General features: G+C 45.9%; 1 protein-coding gene across 7 annotated transcripts in view; it reads left to right on the top strand.

The window, feature by feature from the left end:
* Positions 1-20,433, top strand: part of CCDC71 (coiled-coil domain containing 71) — a 122,840-nt gene that overhangs the window by 68,968 nt on the left and 33,439 nt on the right. Inside the window, exon 1 of one of the 7 annotated variants that reach the window (XM_089690713.1) lies at positions 17,569-17,719. The exons of the other annotated variants lie outside the window; for them this stretch is intronic. The gene's annotated coding sequence lies outside the window, so the exon portion shown is untranslated. Of the gene's footprint in view, positions 1-17,568; positions 17,720-20,433 lie in introns of those variants that run through there. 7 annotated transcript variants of the gene reach the window in all.

Raw genomic sequence — 20,433 nt, forward strand, 5'->3', positions numbered from 1 at the left:
TATCATAATAATATATATAAATTCTGTATTATAATAATAATATATATAAATTCTGTATTATCATAATAATATATATAAATTCTGTATTATAATAATATATATCAATTCTGTATTATAATAATAATATATATAAATTCTGTATTATCATAATAATATATATAAATTCTGTATTATAATAATAATATATATAAATTCTGTATTATAATAATATATATCAATTCTGTATTATAATAATAATATATATAAATTCTGTATTATCATAATAATATATATAAATTCTGTATTATAATAATAATATATATAAAACCTATATTATAATAATAATAATAATAATAATAAAAAACATTTTTTATTTTTTAAACAGAAAAAGGGGCAAGGACTCTATGGGATGGGGGAGTGGGCTTAGTATCCTAGTCTCTTTTCCGAGGACAGGGAGAGGAGGAATGAGGAATGTTGGATGAGGTTATGTTACAGGTTGTGGGAGGAGGAAGGGGGAGAGGAGGAAGGAGCATAGAGGAATCAAGAAGCAAAGAAAAAGAGCAAAAAAAAACAATGCGGGGGTGGGGGAGGGACAGGTGGAAGTGTTTAACAGTAATACGTATAATCAGCGCATACCTATTTGCTTTTTGTAAACATTCCATAGGGTGTTGGAATTGGACCCAGGAGAACCAGGTCATTGTGTGTTCCTAAAGTGAGATTACACCCTCAGTTTTTAAAGTGCAACTAAACTCTCTAAATCAATATGAACTATTTTGAATCCTTATTCTGCTAGCATTAGTACATTGATAGTAAGGCATATTATGTTTACTTGTTTTAACCTTTTTTTTTACATTTCTTCAGTTGCTTCCTGGTTTCTGGCCTAGGAAAATGATGTCATACATCATGGAAGGAAGAGAGGAGGTGCTTTCTCAGCTATGCACACCCTCCTGCTGCATGCTTGAGCTAAGGGCAGATGAATTCCAGGAAGTAAATGCTACATGAATCATCTGCCCTTACTCAAGGTGACCTCTGCCAGAAATGCTATGGGGGGTGTTTTTCAAAGTGATTACTCAACAAAATAAAGCAAGGAGACATGGATGGATGGGACAGTTTAAAAATAAATTAAATATTGTTTTTGGTTTGTGTTTCTCAGATACAGTGTAGTTCCTCTTTAACCCCTCGCCTACTGGGCACTTATACCCCTTCCTGCCCAGGCCAATTTTCAGCTTTCAGCGCTGTCACACTTTGAATGACAATTGCGCGGTCATGCAACACTGTACCCATATGAAATTTTTAGCATTTTTTGAGACAGATAAAGCTTTATTTTGGTGGTATTTAATCACCTCTGGGGTTTTTTATTTTTTGCTAAACAAACCAAAAACCAACTGCAAATTTTGAAAAAATATATTTTTTCTTAGTTTCTGTTATAAAATTTTGTAAATAAGTGATTTTTCTCTTTCACTGATGTGTGCTAATGAGGCTGCAGTGATGGGCACTGATAGGCTGCATTGATGGACACTGATAGATGGCACTGATGGGCACTGGTATGTGCATTGATGTTGCACTGATGGGCACTGGCAGGTGGCATGGATGATTGGACACAGCTGATCACATGACAGAGCCGACGTCTTTGGCTCTTTCCGTTGATCGATGATCTGCTGTGTCGGAGGGACAGATAGAGCTTTCTTTTGGTGGTATTTAATCACATCTGGGGTTTTTTTATTTTTTGCTGATGAGGAGGCACTAGTAGGTGGCACTGATGGGCATTGACAGGCATCATTGATGGGCACTGAAAGGCAGCACTCATATATGGCACTGATAGGCGGCACTGACTGGCACTAATAGGCGGCATTGACTGGCACTGTTAGGTGGCGCTGACTAGCACTGTTAGGCGGCACTGTTAGGCAGCACTGATGGGCGACACTGACTGGCACTGATTGGCAGCACTGATAGGTGGCACTGACTGGCATTGATAGGTGGCACTGACTGGCACTGATAGGTGGCACCGAAAGGCAGCTCAGATGGGCACTGATGATATGTGGCATTGATGTGTACTGGTAGGCACTGATATGTGGCATTGATGTTGCACCGATGGGCACTGGCAGGTGGCATTGATGATTGGACACAGCTGATTACATGACAGAGCCGACGTCTTTGGCTCTTTCCGTTGATCGGTGATCCGCTGTGTCCAAGGGACACAGCGCACCACCGATCACCGCGCTGCGTGCCCCCGGATCCGAACACACGCGGTTAGAGTGGGAGGACGTCATGTGACGTCCTCCCAGAACGAGAGAACCGCCTTGCGCCCATCATTTCTTTATATGGCCGGCGGGAGGTGGTTAAGTACCTTCAGTAGCTGATGTAATCACTTACTGAGTTTGCAGGTTCTTTACCTTTACAAGTGATGGGCTTTATGATCGAGTGCATGTGAGGGCATGTGGCCTGGTATGGTTCAGGAAGGTGGGGGGGCATTCGCTCGTCCCCCCCCTTTCCTGACCTGCCGGACTGCATGCTTGGATAAGGGTCTGGTATGGATTTTTGGGGCACCCCCACGCCACTCCAGAAAAGTTTGGCATGGGGGTTCCCCTCAAATTCCATACCAGACCCGAAGGACTTGATATGGATGGGAGGGGAGCCCCCATGTCATTTAAAAAAAAAAATGAGACTGCGGGAGGGAGGAGGGGGGTGGCTCACTTCGCCATGTCGGACTGAGCCAGAAGTGGGAGCGGGTACCTGTCAAAAACAGGTATCCGCTCCCCCCCAAAATGTGCCAAATATGGCAGTGGAGGGGGGAAGGAGGCAACTAAGTGGAGCTTCTCCTTTTCAGTGGAACTCTACTTTACCCCCTTCCAGTCCGGACACTTTCACCCCCTTCCAGTCCGGACACTTTCACCCCCTTCCAGTCCGGACACTTTCCCCCTCTTCCAGTCCGGACACTTTCCCCCCCTTCCAGTCCGGACACTTTCACCCCTTCCAGTCCAGGGCAATTTTCAGCTTTCAGCGCTATCACACTTTGAATGACAATTGCGCGGTCATGCAACACTGTACCCATATGAATTTTTTAGCATTTTTTTGAGACAGATAAAGCTTTATTTTGGTGGTATTTATTCACTGCTGGGATTTTTATTTTTTTGCTATATAAATGAAAAAGTCCAAAAATTTAGAAAAAAAAGTGTTTTTCTTATAAAATTTTGCAAATAAATAATATTTCATCATAAATCTTGCCCAAAATGCATTCAGTTATCTTTTTAGTAAAAAAAAATAACCCAAATTAGTTTATAACCAAAAAGTATAATTTAAAAACATTTTTTTACATTTTTATTTTATTTTTTTATAGTATTATTTGTTTTTGTTGTTTTTTTACATACTGTCATCCTAGCAGTATAGTGTCACCATAGTGACACTGTACTAATTGTGGGGGGTGATGAAGATTTTTTTTTTTTTTTTCTTTTTTACACTGATTGCTTTTATACCCATAAAGGCTGTAAAAGCAATAATTTCTCCTTCTCTCTGGCTGCATTCTTGCAGCCATTGAAAACTGCTGTGTGAGTTGTGATTGGTCACAGCTTGTCACATGGTACAAGGCTGCTGTGAATAGCCTTGTACCATGTGATCTCTCTGATCATTCACAGATTTCACTAGTAAGCAATGATGTCAGAAGTGACATCGTGCTTGCTACTCTTCATGTGATCACTGATTGGTCAATCAGTGATCACATGATCGGGACCTCGCACAGAGGTCCCGTACGATGATCGGTGTTCCGAAGGACACACCGGGCACCAGATCGTGGTGCTGCGCGCTCCCGGGGAGCACGCACAGTCCAAAATGGCAAAATGGCAAACCGCCCCTGGACCAGGGGTGGACCAGGGGTGGACAGACCATTTGGAAACTCAAGCACTGCCCGAGGGCCCGTGGTCAGTAGGGAGCCCCATGAGATGCCCCTGGTACCTTTTCCATAGGCTTTTTTGAGTTTGGGCAAAGACACAGGGGCCCCATGATCCCCTATTGCCCGGGGGCCCCATGAGTTGTCAGTCTGCCCCTGGGGCGGACTGACCATTTGGAGACTTGGGCACTGCCCGAGAGCCCAGGGTCAGTAAGGGGCCCCATGAGATGCCCCTGGTACCTTTTCCATAGGCTTTTTTGAGTTTGGGTAAGGACACAGGGGTCGATCCCCTATTGCCCGGGGGCCCCATGAGTTGTCAGTCCGCCCCTGCCCTGGACTGCCACCGTCCAGCCGTTTATATACAGCGGCCGGACGGCAAGTGGTTGAATGGACTGCTGTGCGTTTCTGCAAAACGCAACGGAAAATGCATAGGTGTGAAGCTAAAGAGACCTACAGTAGCTTACACTGAGCTTTGACCTTACATCTACCACCTGATAGCTGAAATCAGGCTTACAGTGGGAGTGGCTGGTGTGTACTGTAAGCTCTGGGGGGTGTACTTTGGTAGGCTGCAAGGACTCAGAGAATGCATGGTGGAGGCGACCTGCGTGGTGATGTTCACTAGTCGCTCAGAGAGCCAGAAGGAGGGAGGGGTGCTGAGTGAGAAGTAATTACCACCTAGGGGTAAACGTTCATGCATGTGCAGCAATAGAAAATTCAATCCACTTGTGGATGGCGGAACCAGTCCGGGCCGTAGTGAGATTACTAGAACCATCCGAGCAGAACAACAACATACGCAGTGATTTCCTTTTGCTCTCGTCTCATAACAAGAAGCGGATTATTCCTGACAGGTGAAAATACAAGCCTGACACATTAGCAGCTGTTTCTGCAACACACACATTTCCCTGACAGATGTGGAGCTTTAAATCTGACCTCCAGCCTCTCTGTAGAGTTGTACCGGCTCCTCTCCTGGACTGAAATGGCTTACTCTGATGTCACTGCACACTGTGAGCTTCTCACAGTGTGCATTAGAAACTGCAGCAAGTCAGATAGATCCCACCTCATTTCCTGGCTGGATGACATCCAGCATCATCGAGGGCTTTCCTCCTCAGTCTGTCTCTGGCCCACCCCTTTCAATCATAGAGGATCAAGATGTGGGTGTATTTGTGGCATGCAACCTGCCAAGGAACTCTTTCAGACTGGCACCCCCCCATCAAGGCATTTTGATATTTACATAACTCCTCCCACTACTTGCACCAGGGTTGAAGGCCCTTGAGAGAATAATTGGTGTCATATGGAGGAATAGAGTCCCATCATTAGTGTTAGTAGGGGGAATTATGCTCCATCATTGGTGTCAGTGGGCCCCATAGTTGGTGTCATTATTTACATAACTCCTCCCATTTCTTGCACCAGGGTTGAAGGCCCTTGAGAGGATAATTGGTGTCATATGGAGGAATAGAGTCATTTGTGTTAGTAGGCGGAATTATGCTCCATCATTGGTGTCAGTGGGCCCCATTGTTGGTGTCATTATTTACATAACTCCTCCCACTGCTTGCTCCAGGGTTGAAGACCCTTGAGCGGAGTTCTAAGGCAGGGTGCTGTGATGTTTTCTGGAAGCTATGTACAGCCACCCTGCTGGCCCCTCCCAGCAGCCATGATCTAGACCAGGGGTCTCCAAACTTTCTAGACAAAGGGCCAGTTTATTGTCCTTTAGACTTTTGGGGGGGTCGGACTGTGACCTTTGAGAGTAGAAAAGGTCCCGATGTTAGTGGAGCAAAAACAATGCCCCGTCTTTGTTGTCAGTGGGAGGAATTGTGCCCCATCAGTGGTGTCATTGGGTCCCATTGTTGGTGTCATTGGGAGAGATTGTGACCCACCATTGGTGTTATTGAGAGGAATTGTGCCCATAATTGGTGTCATATTTATTTATTTATTTTAGGTACTTATATAGCGTCGTCAATTCACGCAGCACTTTACATATATATTGTACATTCACATCAGTCCCTAACCCTCAAGGGGCGTACAATCTAAGGTCCCTAACCCTCAAGGGGTGTACAATCTAAGGTCCCTAACCCTCAAGGAGCGTACAATCTAAGGTCCCTAACCCTCAAGGGGCGTACAATCTAAGGTCCCTAACCCTCAAGGGGCGTACAATCTAAGGTCCCTAACTCACATTCATACATACACATACTAGGGACAGTTTAGACAGGAGCCAATTCACCTACCAGCATATCTTTGGAGTGTGGAAGGAAACTGGAGTACTTGGAGGAAACCCACGCAGGCACAGGGAGAACATGCAAACTCCAGGCAGGTCGTGCTGTGGTTGGGATTCGAACCAACGACCCTAGTACTGCCAGGCGGAAGTACTAACCACTTAGCCACTGTGCTGCCCATATGGAGGCATAGAGTCCCATCATTTGTGTCAGTAGGGGGAATTATGTCCCATCATTGGTGTCAGTGGGCCCCATTGTTGGTGTCATTGGGAGAAATTGTGACCCATTGTTGGTGTCATTGGGAGAAATTGTGACCCATTGTTGGTTTCATTGAGAGGAATAGCGTCACATCATATGTGTCAGTAGGGGGAATTATGTCCCCTTATTGGTGTCAGTGGGCCCTATTGTTGGTGTCATTGGGAGAAATTGTGCCTAGATTGTAAGCTCCCAGGATCAGGGCCCTCCTATCCCTCTTGTATTGAACTGTATTGTCTCCCGTTATATTGTAAAGTGCTGAGCAAACTGTTGGCGCTATATAAATCTTGTATAATAATAATAATATATAAATCCTGTATAATAATAATAACAATATCATTGGCGTCATTGGGAGGAATTGTGCCCCATAATTGGTGTCATATGGAGGAATAGCGTCACATCATTTGTGTCAGTAGGTGGAATTATGTACCGTCATTGGTGTCAGTGGGTCCCATCATTGGTGTCATTGGAAGGAATTGTGCCCCATCATTTATATCAGTTGTGGGAATTATGTCCCATCATTGGTGTCAGTGGACCCCATTGCTGGTGTCATTGGGAGAAATTGTGGCATATCGTTGGGTTCATTGGGATCAATTGTACCCCGCCATTGGTGTCAGGGGGGGAATTATGCCCCACTGTTGGTATCAGTGGATGAAATAGTGCCCCAAGGGCCAGATAAAAGCAAGCAAAGGGCCACATCTGGCCCTCAGACCGCAGTTTGGAGACCGCTGATCGAGACACTGAATAGAGAAGCACAGAGACCCAGTGGTAACATCACTGGGTCCAAAATAGGGTATGTAATGAAAGCAGAAAGGATTTATTTAAAAGTTTCATTAGCATGTTGATGAGGAGGGAAGGAGGAACCAGGGAAGGCATAAAAAGCAAATTAACCCCTTGGTGCCGGTGCCTCCCAGCCCTTCAAATATCTAAAGCTGACCTGGTATCAGCCTCTTGCAGTCCTGTACAGCAGGGCACAGACCAGGAGAGGGAGAAGCAGCAAATAGAGCCAATTAGTTCATATGTTGGCCAGCCAGGGGCGGACTGACCATTCGAGAACTCGGGAAATGCCCGAGGGCCCGGGGTCAGTAGGGGGCCCCATGAGATGCTCCTGGTACTTTTCATTGGCTTTTTCATAGGTTTTTTTGGGTGTGGGCGAGGACACGGGGCCCCATGATCCCCTATTGCCCGGGGGCCCCATGGGTTAAATAATGCTGGCCATCAGTACAAACAACAAAAAGAAATCTATTATAGTGCAGCCTTAGAGGATCGCCATGTTGTTCCAACCTCTTTTAAGGGGTATAGCTAGATAACAAATGACGAAAAAAACATTTCTAACAGTGCTCACCCCATAGAATGCCCCCTACTTCTGCATGAGCACAGACGTTTAGCCATGGTGTGAATCCCAGGGGCAAGAATCTGCTGATCCCTGCTGATGGGTTTGACAGCTGTGAGAGGACAGCAGCAGCCTCCATACCTGTACACTGTAATGACGGGTTGTCGGTGCCCGCAGCTATTCGTGGCTGTTCACACAGCCAGCAATCACGCAACTTGATACATACAAAGTGTATCCTACCCAGGGGTGGACTGACAACTCATGGGGCCCCCGGGCAACAGGGGATCATGGGGCCCCTGTGACCTTGCCCAAACTCAAAAAAGCCTATGAAAAAGGTACCAGGGGCATCTCATGGGGCCCCCTACTGACCCCAGGCCCTCAGGCAGTGCCCGAGTTTCCAAATGGTCAGTCTGCCCCTGATCTTACCATGAACAACCTACCAATAGCTGTGGCCACCTACAGCCTGTCATTGCCCTGTACGGGCTCAGCAGCCACTGCTATCTGCTCACAGCTGTCAAACCCAGCATCAGGTATTATTATTTATTTATTTCAGGTACTTATATAGCGCCATCAATATACAGTCAGGTCCATAAATATTGGGACATGGACACAATTCTAACATTTTTGGCTCTATACACCACCACAATGGATTTGAAATGAAACAAACAAGATGTGCTTTAACTGCAGACTGTCAGCTTTAATTTGAGGGTATTTACATCCAAATCAGGTGAACGGTGTAGGAATTACAACAGTTTGCATATGTGCCTCCCACTTGTTAAGGGACCAAAAGTAATGGGACAGAATAATAATCATAAATCAAACTTTCACTTTTTAATACTTGGTTGCAAATCCTTTGAAGTCAATTACAGTCTGAAGTCTGGAACGCATAGACATCACCAGACGCTGGGTTTCATCCCTGGTGATGCTCTGCCAGGCCTCTACTGCAACTGTCTTCAGTTCCTGCTTGTTCTTGGGGCATTCACATCAGTCCCTAACCCTCAAGGGGCGTACAATCAAAGGTCCCTAACCCTCAAGGGGCGTACAATCTAAGGTCCCTAACCCTCAAGGGGCGTACAATCTAAGGTCCCTAACTCACATTCATACATACACATACTAGGGACAATTTAGACAGGAGCCAATTCACCTCCCAGCATGTCTTTGGAGTGTGGGAGGAAACTGGAGTACCCGGAGGAAACCCACGCAGGCACAGGGAGAACATGCAAACTCCAAGCAGGTATTGGTAGATTCTTGCCGCTGGGATCGCACTGGAGCTGAACGCCTGTGCAAATGCAGCTTCATGTCTTTGTCACTTGCTATGAGGACATCTAGCTGCAGAAAAAAACACTGCAGGGGAAACCTCTGGATTGAAGGTGAATATTGCAGCAAAAGCTGGTTTTGGTATTTGATCTTTCAATGGACTCTTCATTTTTATCTTGCTATTTTTGGCTGGAGTTCTGCTTTAAAGTGTTACTAAACCCACAACAGTAAAATCTGTATATGCAGTAAAGCATGCTTGAAATACTCACTGTGGAACTTAAGGGGTTAATCCTCTATATTGTGTAAAAAGGATGTCTGATCCTGTCTTCTCTGATTTTCCCCTTCTTCCACTGTCCTCAATCCATCTGCTGATAGAACAGAGTCTTGGGGGCAAGCTGCACATGCTTAGTTTGGTGTGTATTGCTAGAAAGTTTTTCTTTTCTTGGGAGAGTACATGTGATCAGCACAGGGCCAATCAGCACTGTCTAGACAGAGGGTCAGGAGTCCTGCAGCCTCATAGGACAATCAGAGGAGAATGAAAACTCCTCCTACAAGCTTTATCCAGTGCTCTGCTGGACACTGATAGAAGTCACAAGACTGCTATATACTGCTTATGAGAAAAGGTAGTTAATATTTACTAAAATAATTGCATTTCCATGTTGTGTGTACTGTGGGAGACCAGATATCATGAATGCGGGGTCCTGGGAGACCAGATATAGTGAATGCAGGGTCCGGGGAGACCGGATATAGTGAATGCAGGGTCCGTGGCGAGCAGATATAGTGAATGCAGGGTCCGGGGAGAGCGGATATAGTGAATGCAGGGTCCGGGGAGACCAGATACAGTGAATGCAGGGTCCGGGGAGACCAGATACAGTGAATGCAGGGTCCAGAGAGACCAGATATAGTGAATGCAGGGTCCGGGGAGAGCGGATATAGTGAATGCAGGGTCTGGGGAAACCAGATAAAGTGAATGCAGGGTCCGGGGAGACCGGATATAGTGAATGCAGGGTCCAGGGAAACAAGATGTAGTGAATGCAGGGTCCGGGGAGAACAGATATAGTGAATGCAGGGTCCGGGGAGAACAGATATAGTTTATGCAGGGTCCGGGGAGACCAGATATAGTGAATGCAGGGTCCGGGGAGAACAGATATAGTTTATGCAGGGTCCGGGGAGACCAGATATAGTGAATGCAGGGTCCAGGGAGACCGGATATAGTGAATGCAGGGTCCGGGGCGAGCAGATATAGTGAATGCAGGGTCCGGGGAGACCAGATATAGTGAATGCAGGGTCCGGGGAGAGCGGATATAGTGAATGCAGGGTCTGGGGAAACCAGATATAGTGAATGCAGGGTCCGGGGAGACCGGATATAGTGAATGCAGGGTCCAGGGAAACAAGATATAGTGAATGCAGGGTCCGGGGAGAACAGATATAGTTTATGCAGGGTCCGGGGAGACCAGATATAGTGAATGCGGGGTCTGGGGAGACCAGATATAGTGAATGCAGGGTCCTGGGAGACCGGATATAGTGAATGCAGGGTCCGGGGAGAACAGATATAGTGAATGCAGGGTCCTGGGAGACCGGATATAGTGAATGCAGGGTCCGGGGAGAACAGATATAGTGAATGCAGGGTCCGGGGAAACCAGATATAGTGAATGCAGGGTCCGGGGAGACCGGATATAGTGAATTCAGGGTCCAGGGAGAGCGGATATAGTGAATGCAGGGTCCGGGGTGACCAGATATAGTAAATGCAGGGTCCGGGGAGAGCGGATATAGTGAATGCAGGGTCCAGGGTGACCGGATATAGTGAATGCAGGATCCGGGGAGACCAGATATAGTGAATGCGGGGTCCGGGGAGACCAGATATAGTGAATGCGGGGTCCGGGGAGACCAGATATAGTGAATGCAGGGTCCGGGGTAACCAGATATAGTGAATGCAGGGTCCAGGGAGACCAGATATAGTGAATGCAGGGTCCGGGGTGACCAGATATAGTGAATGCAGGGTCCTGGGCTTAGTAACCCTTTAAATCCTGGAGAACTTTAGTTATTTTACTCTAATTTCTAGAGTTCATTTCATACTATCCCCTTGATAGGAGTCTGATAAATATGTATGGTTTGGCCTACATAAGCAAGAATGTCATAGAAATGAATGATTGCAACATGTCCGCGATTGGCTTCCTGCTGATGCACAAGCCATCATTTCGGGCTCTTTTGTTGGTGGGAAGTGTCAGAACATAGATGGGTTATTGTTAGAGATTGTCGTCAGATGGGACTTGCCTCTGTGCAAGTTTCATTAGTGAGGGAGAGTTTGGAACTGGAAGCATTTGTTACATATTATGAATACATATTTCAGCAACCACATTGTGAAAGCCTTCAAGACTTGAACTGAGATAACGTAGAAGTCTTGGTTCCATCCAACTTCACATCTGGTGTCCATGTTGGCAACTCATAATATTCTCCCCTGACCACCTTCCTGGACTTTCCAATCTATTAATGGCACAATTATCCTTTCCTCCCTTCATGCTAGGGTGCTAGGGGTAATCCCAGACTCTGACTTCTCCTTTCAGCTCCACATCCAAATACTGATCAAATCTTGCAGCCTTCAGCTCCATGATGTTTCAGAAATGAAGCCCTGTCTTGACTAGAGCACCAGAGATAGGTCATCCAAATTCCCCCCTTACTATACTTAAATAAAAACCATGACACCAATTTTTGGAGTAAATGGCCAACATGGCCTTTTATTAACAAACATTTTTTAACACCAACCATTCCTTATAACAGAAACATACAGAGTTGTTGTTGTTGGTCTTCGAAGGCACCCCACCAAAATGATATGAAATGCACCTGCGGACAACCATATTACACAAAGGCCTCCAGCCGCAACCAACCAGCTCGGAGACAACCATACCGTCCGCAGTGCAGCACCACCACCTTCCAGTTAAACCTTGGTTAACTGGAATGTCCCCGGGCACACCATACCACCGATGGGTCCCACACCATTATCTGTACCTCCAAGATAAGAACCGCCTCCAAGACCAACAACCGCCCAAGACCGAAACAACCCCCTGACCCCCGAGAGGAACACAAAAACTCCCTATAACAGGGGAGGGCGGGAGGGAATCTCACTCACCAACGTCCAGGTCCGAAATGATGCCTCCCCCCCCTGGGACACCCCACCCTAAGGTGCGGCAGAGCCCACCCACGCTCTCTCTCCACCAACCAGCACACCCATCTATCCTTTTCCACACACCCCTGGCACATCATTAACCCTTTCTTACTCTCCTTCCCACTCTAGGCCTAGTCATGCCTGCCCTGCGCTAATTTTCCTTTCCTTTTTTCGCTACGGGCATTACTTTCCAATGACACCACCAAGCTACAAATTCATTCCCTGGTCATCTCTCACCTCGACTATTGCAACATCCCCCTTGTTGGCCTACCTCTACACAGTCCCCCTATCATGCCCCCTATCATGAATGCTGTTGTCAGACTTATCCACCTTACCAACCACTCAGCATTGGCCACCACTCTTTGCCAACCCCTTCACTGGCTTCCCATCACCCAACAAATACAATTCCAAATACTAACTAACTAAAAGCATCCACAACTCTGCCCCCAGCTACATCACCAACTTCGCCTCAAGATATCACCCACACCGTTCTCACTGCTCCTCCCAGGAATTCCTGCTCTCTAACCCCCTTTGTCTCATCCTCTTATGCTCCGCTCCAGGACTTTTGTAGAACCTCTCCCATCCTCTGGAACTCCCTATCTAAATTTGTATAGCTATTGCCTACTCTGTCCACCATTTGGGTGGTCCCTGAAAAACCATCTCTTCAGGGATGTCCATATTACCGCCACCTAAAAACTTTTGGTGATGGCCCAGGTCTGAACCTGCAACCTCTGCTGTGTCTGGCAATGTCTCTGCTTGCTGAGCCCCCTGGGATGCTGGACAAAATCTTGTTTCTCTTGAACTTTGAACTCTTTTCTCCTCCCGAAAACTTCCTATTTTAGCCTTGCCTTTGCACTTCTTGTTTGCCAGATTATCGTGCTGTCTCTAGCCAATATCACGCTCTTGTCACTCCTGTTGCCATCCATATCTTTGCTACCACTCATTGCCGACCTTTGGCTTGTTCCTCAACTACGCTTCTGCTTGATTCCAACCTGCAATCACTTGTTACTGACCTTTGGCTTCTTCCTCAACTACGCTTCTGCTTGATTCCAACCTGCAATCACTTGTTACTGACTGTCAGGAATGGACTCCGCACTGGTGGTGGGACTCACCTGCCATGTGGGCTGCAGTACCAGGGCTGACCAGCGGGTGCTCTCAGCAGCCAGAAGCTCACGCCTGCAGTCAGCCAACACCTGGGGCTGATTGCAGGAGGTGTATTTAAGGAATGACCAGGCCTGTGATCAGGGCCTTGGTGTATGGTTCCCATAAGCCCCTGTACCTGGTAGCCTGTGTTCCTGCCTAGTTGCTGACCCTGCTTTGATCCTGACCTCTGCTGACCATCTCCTGTTGAACCCCTGGCTTGCCTGACCATCCTTCTGCCTGATCCTCTGTACCGTGCTGCCCGTGAGTTACTGAACCCGGCTTGTGACCCTGACTATTCTCTGCCTGCTCCTCCGGTACCTCACTGCCCGCACGTTGCTGACCAGGCCTGCCTGACGCTACCCAGACGATCCATCCATCCCGCATGGATCCAGTCACTACTGTCCAAACCTGCCAGCCCCTTCACATCAGGCTTTCCCCCGGTACATACCCTCGGCGGACCCCTCTACCACAGTTGGGTGTACTCAGGGGCCGCGACCTGGTCTCAGTCCTGCGCCAAGTACATCCCCACCATCAGGGGCTCTGGTGAAAAGGCAGACTGGGGCTTAGACTCCGCGCCCTGGGGAATCCTGTTCTGTGGGTCACTAGAGATCCCGCCGGGCGGTGCCTGACATTACCCTACGGCCTGCCTGACCATTCCACCTCTCCAGCCTGACTACGCCTGTGTTCCTGAAGCCTGCTACTTCCCTGTGTCAGTCCACACATTTCTGGTCATACCCGGATCCCTAACACTGACCCTTGGCTTGTTCCTCAACTACGCTTCTGCTTGATTCCAACCTGCAATCACTTGTTACTGACCTTTGGCTTTTTCCTCAACTGCAATCACTTGTTACTGACTACTCTTCTACTTAATCCCTACTTGCCATATCTGCTACTGGACCCTGGCATGTTCATGTCCTGTCGGGGAGATCCTGAGGACTGTGACCTGGTAGTAACATGCAGCAAAACCCATCTCCATCAGGAGCTCTGGTTAATACCGGTTAGTGCTTAGACCCCGCACCTCGGGTGAGCCCATGTCATCTGCCAGGACGACCTGATTGTATACCTATCCTGCTGAACGGTGGGAGTCGAGTCTCTACTTCTATAGCTACTGGTCTCCAAGCCTGACCCCTGACCATGACTTTTACCTGCTCCATCATCTCATCCCCACATAGTTATTACCTTTTGTATCACTTACCCGTCCCATTTAGTCTATAAGCACTCACGAGCATGGCCCTCCTATCCCCTTTGTCTTGAATTGTCTCCCTCCATATTGTAAAGCACTGTGCAAACGGTTGGCACTATAAGTCCTGTACAGGGTCAGATCTAGCCTATCTGATCTGGGGGTGCTGTATAGAAATTCAGGGGACATAATGTCAACAGTGTGAAAGATGCAGGAAACTGGTATTCCTTGTTCACTTCTGTACCAAGTGTCACAACCTGTAAATAACGTCTGACAGGTAGGGCAGAGGCCTTGCAGGAGTAAACAAGAAACACAAATATCTATTAGGCTGTCATTAGATTAGAATGAATAAACAGAACCTGCGCCTCCATATATCAAGTGTCCGTATCAGAGTCTTCCCTAAATCAGGAGTACCTCCTTACATCAGCTGTCTACATCAGAGTGCCTCTTATATCAAATGTCCCCATTAGAATTCCCTTTACATCAATTGTCCCAATCAGAGTGCCCCCGTATATCAACTGTTCCCATCAGCCTGCCCCTTACATCAACTGTCCCTGTCAAAGTCCCCCTAACATCAATGGTCCCCATCAGAGTGCTCCCTTATATCAACTGTCCCCATCAGTGTGCCCCCTTATATCAACTGTCCCCATCAACTTCCTCCCTTACATCAACTGTCCCCATCAGAGTGCCCCCTTACATCAACTGTCCCCATCAGAGTGCCCCCTTACATCAACTGTCCCCATCAGTGTGCCCCCTTATATCAACTGTCCCCATCAACTTCCTCCCTTACATCAACTGTCCCCATCAGAGTGCCCCCTTATATTAACTGTCCCCATCAAAGTGCCCCCTTATATTAACTGTCCCCATCAGAGTGCCCCCTTATATTAACTGTCCCCATCAGAGTGCCCCCTTATATTAACTGTCCTCATCAGAGTGCCCCCTTATATTAACTGTCCCCATCAGTGTGCCACCTTACATCAACTGTCTCTATCAAAGTCCCCCTTACATCAACTGTCCCCATCAGAGTGCTCCTTTACATCAACTGTCCCCATCAGAGTGCCCCCTTACATCAACTATTCCTATCAAAGTCACCCTTACATCAATTGTCCCCATCAGAGTGCCTCCTTATATCAACTGTCCTAGATTGTAAGCTCCAAGGATCAGGGCCCTCCTAACCCTCTTGTATTGAACTGTATTGTTGCTGTATTGTCTCCCGTTATATTGTAAAGTGCTGAGCAAACTGTTGGCGCCATAAATCCTGTATAATAATAATTGTTCGCATCAGCATGCCCCCTTACATCAACTGTCCCTATCAAAGTCCCCCTTACATCAATTGCCTCCAACAGAGTGCCCCCTTATATCAACTGTTCCCATCAGCCTACCCCTTTCATCAACAGTCTCTATCAAAGTCCCCCTTACATCAATGGTCCCCATCAGAGTCCCCCCTTATATCAACTGTTCCCATCAGCCTACCCCTTTCACCAACTGTCTCTATCAAAGTCCCTCTTACATCAATTGTCCCCATCAGAGTGCTCCCTTACATCAACTGTCCCTATCAAAGTCACTCATACATCAATTGTTACCATCAGTGTGCCACCTTACATCAACTGTCCCTATCAAAGTTCCCCTTACATCAATTGTCCCCATCAGAGTGCCCCCTTATATTAACTGTTTCCATCATTGTGCCCCCTTACATCAACTGTCCCTATCAAAGTCACTCTTACATCAATTGTCCCCATCAGTGTGCCCCCTTATATCAATTGTCCCCATCAGAGTGCCCCCTTATATCAACTGTCCCTATCAAAGTCACTCATATATCAATTGTCCCCATCAGTGTGCCACCTTACATCAACTGTCCCTATCAAAGTTCCCCTTACATCAATTGTCCTCATCAGAGTGCCCCCTTATATTAACTGTTTCCATCATTGTGCCCCCTTATATCAACTGTCCCCATCAGAGTGCCCCCTTATATCAACTGTCCCCATCAGTGTGCCCCCTTACATCAATTGTCCCTATCAAAGTCACTCTTACATCAATTGTCCCCATCAGTGTGCCCCCTTATATCAACTGTCCCCATCAGAGTGCCCCCTTATATCAACTGTCCCCATCAGAGTGCCCCCTTATATCAACTGTCCCCATCAGTGTGCCCCCTTACATCAATTGTCCCTATCAAAGTCCCCCTTACATCAATTGTCCCCATCAGTGTGCCCCCTTATATCAACTGTTCCCATCAGTGTGCCCCCTTACATCAACTGTCCCTATCAGAGTCACTCTTACATCAATTGTCCCCATCAGAGAGCCCCCTTATATCAACTGTCCCCATCAGAGTGCCCCCTTATATCAACTGTCCCCATCAGAGTGCCCCCTTACATAAATGATCCCAATCAGAACCCTCCTTAAATCAGTTGTCCCTTACACAGTGCTCCTTACGTCAACCGTCCCCATCAGTTTCCTTACATCAATTGTGCCCATCAGAGTGCCTCATGGATCAGTGAATGCACTTCTAGAGCCTTGGGGGGGCACAATTAAAATCTGGGGTGGGGCAAAACCCACCCCAGCACCCCCCTGGATCCGGGCCTGTGTATTAATAATTATCATAGTTGGTGTTTTATCTAGAGATATACGATTGGTTGCAAAAAGTTCAAATGTTGTTGTTGTTACGCTTTCTCCAGTTATCTTGAATCATCTCCATCAGTGTTTCTGCGGATGATGAAGAAATGAATGACTGGCCTTCCGGCGACACCATATCCAACTGCGTATGGCCACTTTGACCCTCTGCCCACGCAGGCTTGCAGTCTGAACATTTCTCACGATAAGGATGCGGTTTCTCTCTTTTAAAGCACAATTTGCATGGTAGGGTAGGATACGAATGGCTTAGCTGAGCAAAGGATCAGATTTTGGCAGGAAGTCAAGACCATGCTCATTTGTGTAGGCAAAGATAGAGTTCAAATATGCAAACGAGCAGATTATTGAGCTGATGAGTATACGTTTGGGGCAATGCATATACACGCTTAAAGGTGAACTCCGCCACGAGAAAATATTCTCTAAATACAAGAGACGCGTATTTTTACTTAAGTCTATGAGTGATTTTATTTTTCTTTTGCAGATCTGTGCAGTAATCCTGTGTGAAACGTCGCCCTGTGTGTAGGAGTAATACAGACCAGTCACTGCTGCTCTCTCTCCTTGTGCAGGGTGACTGGTCTTGTCTCCGCCCCCTCCTGTAGGTTTCTGAAGGCAGCCTGTAGAGGGTGGAGCTGCTGGGCCCCTCCCACAGCTCTACTCTCTGCACAGTCTACGTGCAGCGCAGTGATACAAGGTAATATCTGGGTTTGCAAAGGCATTTGGAGCGCACAGTGGATTTGTATCCTCTGTGGCCGTTGAGGGATATATTTAAATTATATTTTTTTGTGCTTGGAGTTCAGCTTTATAAGGGAGTCGCACTTGCAGTAAGTACACATGCATTGTACGCAACTGATTTTCCTTTCTTAAATTTTAACATACATACATAAGTACTTGGACTAAAGGGTATAAATCATACTTGGGCAGCACAGTCACTAAATGGTTAGCACTTCCGCCTGGCAGTACTCGGGTTGTTGGTTCAAATCCCAGCCGCGGCACCACCTGCCTGGAATTTACATGTTCTCCCTGTGCCTGCGTGGGTTTCCTCTGGGTACTCCGGTTTCCTCCCACACTCCAAAGACATGCTGGTAGGTGAATTGTCTCCTGTCTAAATTGTCCCTAGTATGTGTATGTATGAATGTGAGTTAGGGACCTTAGATTGTACAACCCTTGAGGGTTAGGGACTTTAGATTGTACGCCCCTTGAGGGTCAGGGACCTTAGATTGTACACCCCTTGAGGGTTAGGGACCTTAGATTGTACGCCCCTTGAGGGTTAGGGACCTTAGATTGTACGCCCCTTGAGGGTTAGGGACCTTAGATTGTACACCCCTTGAGGGTTAGGGACCTTAGATTGTACACCCCTTGAGGGTTAGGGACCTTAGATTGTACGCCCCTTGAGGGTTAGGGACCTTAGATTGTACGCCCCTTGAGGGTTAGGGACCTTAGATTGTACGCCCCTTGAGGGTTAGGGACCTTAGATTGTACGCCCCTTGAGGGTTAGGGACCTTAGATTGTACACCCCTTGAGGGTTAGGGACCTTAGATTGTACGCCCCTTGAGGGTTAGGGACCTTAGATTGTACGCCCATTGAGGGTTAGGGACCTTAGATTGTATGCCCCTTGAGGGTTAGGGACCTTAGATTGTATGCCCCTTGAGGGTTAGGGACCTTAGATTGTACGCCCCTTGAGGGTTAGGGACTGATGTGAATGTACAATATATATGTAAAGAGCTGCATAAATTGATGGTGCTATATAAGTACCTGAAATAAAGAAATAGTTACATAGTTAGTCTGGCTGAAAAAAGGCAAAAGTCCATCCAGTTCAACCATAAAAAAAAAACAACTTATAATCCTACACCCACTGTTGATCCAGAGGAAGGCAAAAAAACCCAGCAAAGCACAATCCAGTTCATCTATCAACAGACACTAATAGGACCAGGGGCGGACTGACAACTCATGGGGCCCCTGGGCAATAGGGGATCATGGGGCCCCTGTGTCCTTGCTCACACTCAAAAAAGCCTATAAAAAAGGAACCAGGGGCATTTCATGGGGCCCCCTACTGACCCCGGGCCCTGGGGCAGTGCCCAAGTGCTCGAATGGTCAGTCCGCCCCTGAATAGGACCCTTCCACATGGGTGCTGGTCCCCGCTGAGCATGCGGATGGCTGGTCCATGTCCGCTCCGATTTTGCAGAGTGGACACAGACATAGCCCATTCTCCTCTTTGGGCCATTGGATGTAAATGGACTAAATGATCGGATCTGCTAGAAGAAAGGGGCCTGTTTTTAGCGGATCAGATTGGTTTGGATGTAGGCGGGTATAAACAGACACAAGTCTCCTAGATTGTAAGCTCCCAGGATCAGGGCCCTCCTAACCCTCTTATATTGAAATGTATTGTTGCTGTATTGTCTCCCGTTATATTGTAAAGCACTGAGCAAACTGTTGGCGCCATATAAATCCTGTATAATAATAATATATAAATCCTGTATAATAATAATATATAAATCCTGTATAATAATAATATATATAAATCCTGTATAATAATAATATATATAAATCCTGTATAATAATTATATATAAATCCTGTATAATAATAATAATATATAAATCCTGTATAATAATAATAATAATATATATAAATCCTGTATAATAATAATAATATATAAATCCTGTATAATAATAATAATATATATATAAATCCTGTATAATAATAATATATAAATCCTGTATAATAATAATATATATAAATCCTGTATAATAATAATATATATAAATCCTGTATAATAATAATAATAATAATAATAATATATAAATCCTGTATAATAATAATATATAAATCCTGTATAATAATAATAATATATATATAAATCCTGTATAATAATAATATATAAATCCTGTATAATAATAATATATAAACCCTGTATAATAATAATAATATATAAATCCTGTATAATAATAATAATATATAAATCCTGTATAATAATAATATATAAATCCTGTATAATAATAGTATATAAATCCTGTATAATAATAATAATATATATAAATCCTGTATAATAATAATAATATATAAATCCTGTATAATAATAATAATAAGTCCATTTACACCCAATGCCCCATAGAGAACAATGTAGGGTCTGATCAGATCCACCTAAAAAACGGACAGGGGGACCCGATCAGTCCGCTCGTGTGAAAGGGGCCTTACATGATGTCAGGCACTATGCATGTTCTTGTTTGTTTGTTTTTTTTAACTGTTGTCTCGCTATACATGTAGGACAGCAAAGTCATTGAATGGGCTGCCCTATTCGCAACAAAGTACCTTTTTGATTTTCACGTGTGTTTTTTTTTTACTACGTATTTTGCCATCTTTATTGCATGAAAAGCGTGTCTGCGTTGTTGTGTTTGGGGTGTCATTAA

This window comes from Staurois parvus, unplaced genomic scaffold (genome assembly GCF_062004578.1).
Source record: "Staurois parvus isolate SC_StPar_1 unplaced genomic scaffold, SC_StPar_1.0 ptg000540l, whole genome shotgun sequence".
Taxonomy (NCBI): Eukaryota; Metazoa; Chordata; class Amphibia; order Anura; family Ranidae; genus Staurois; species Staurois parvus.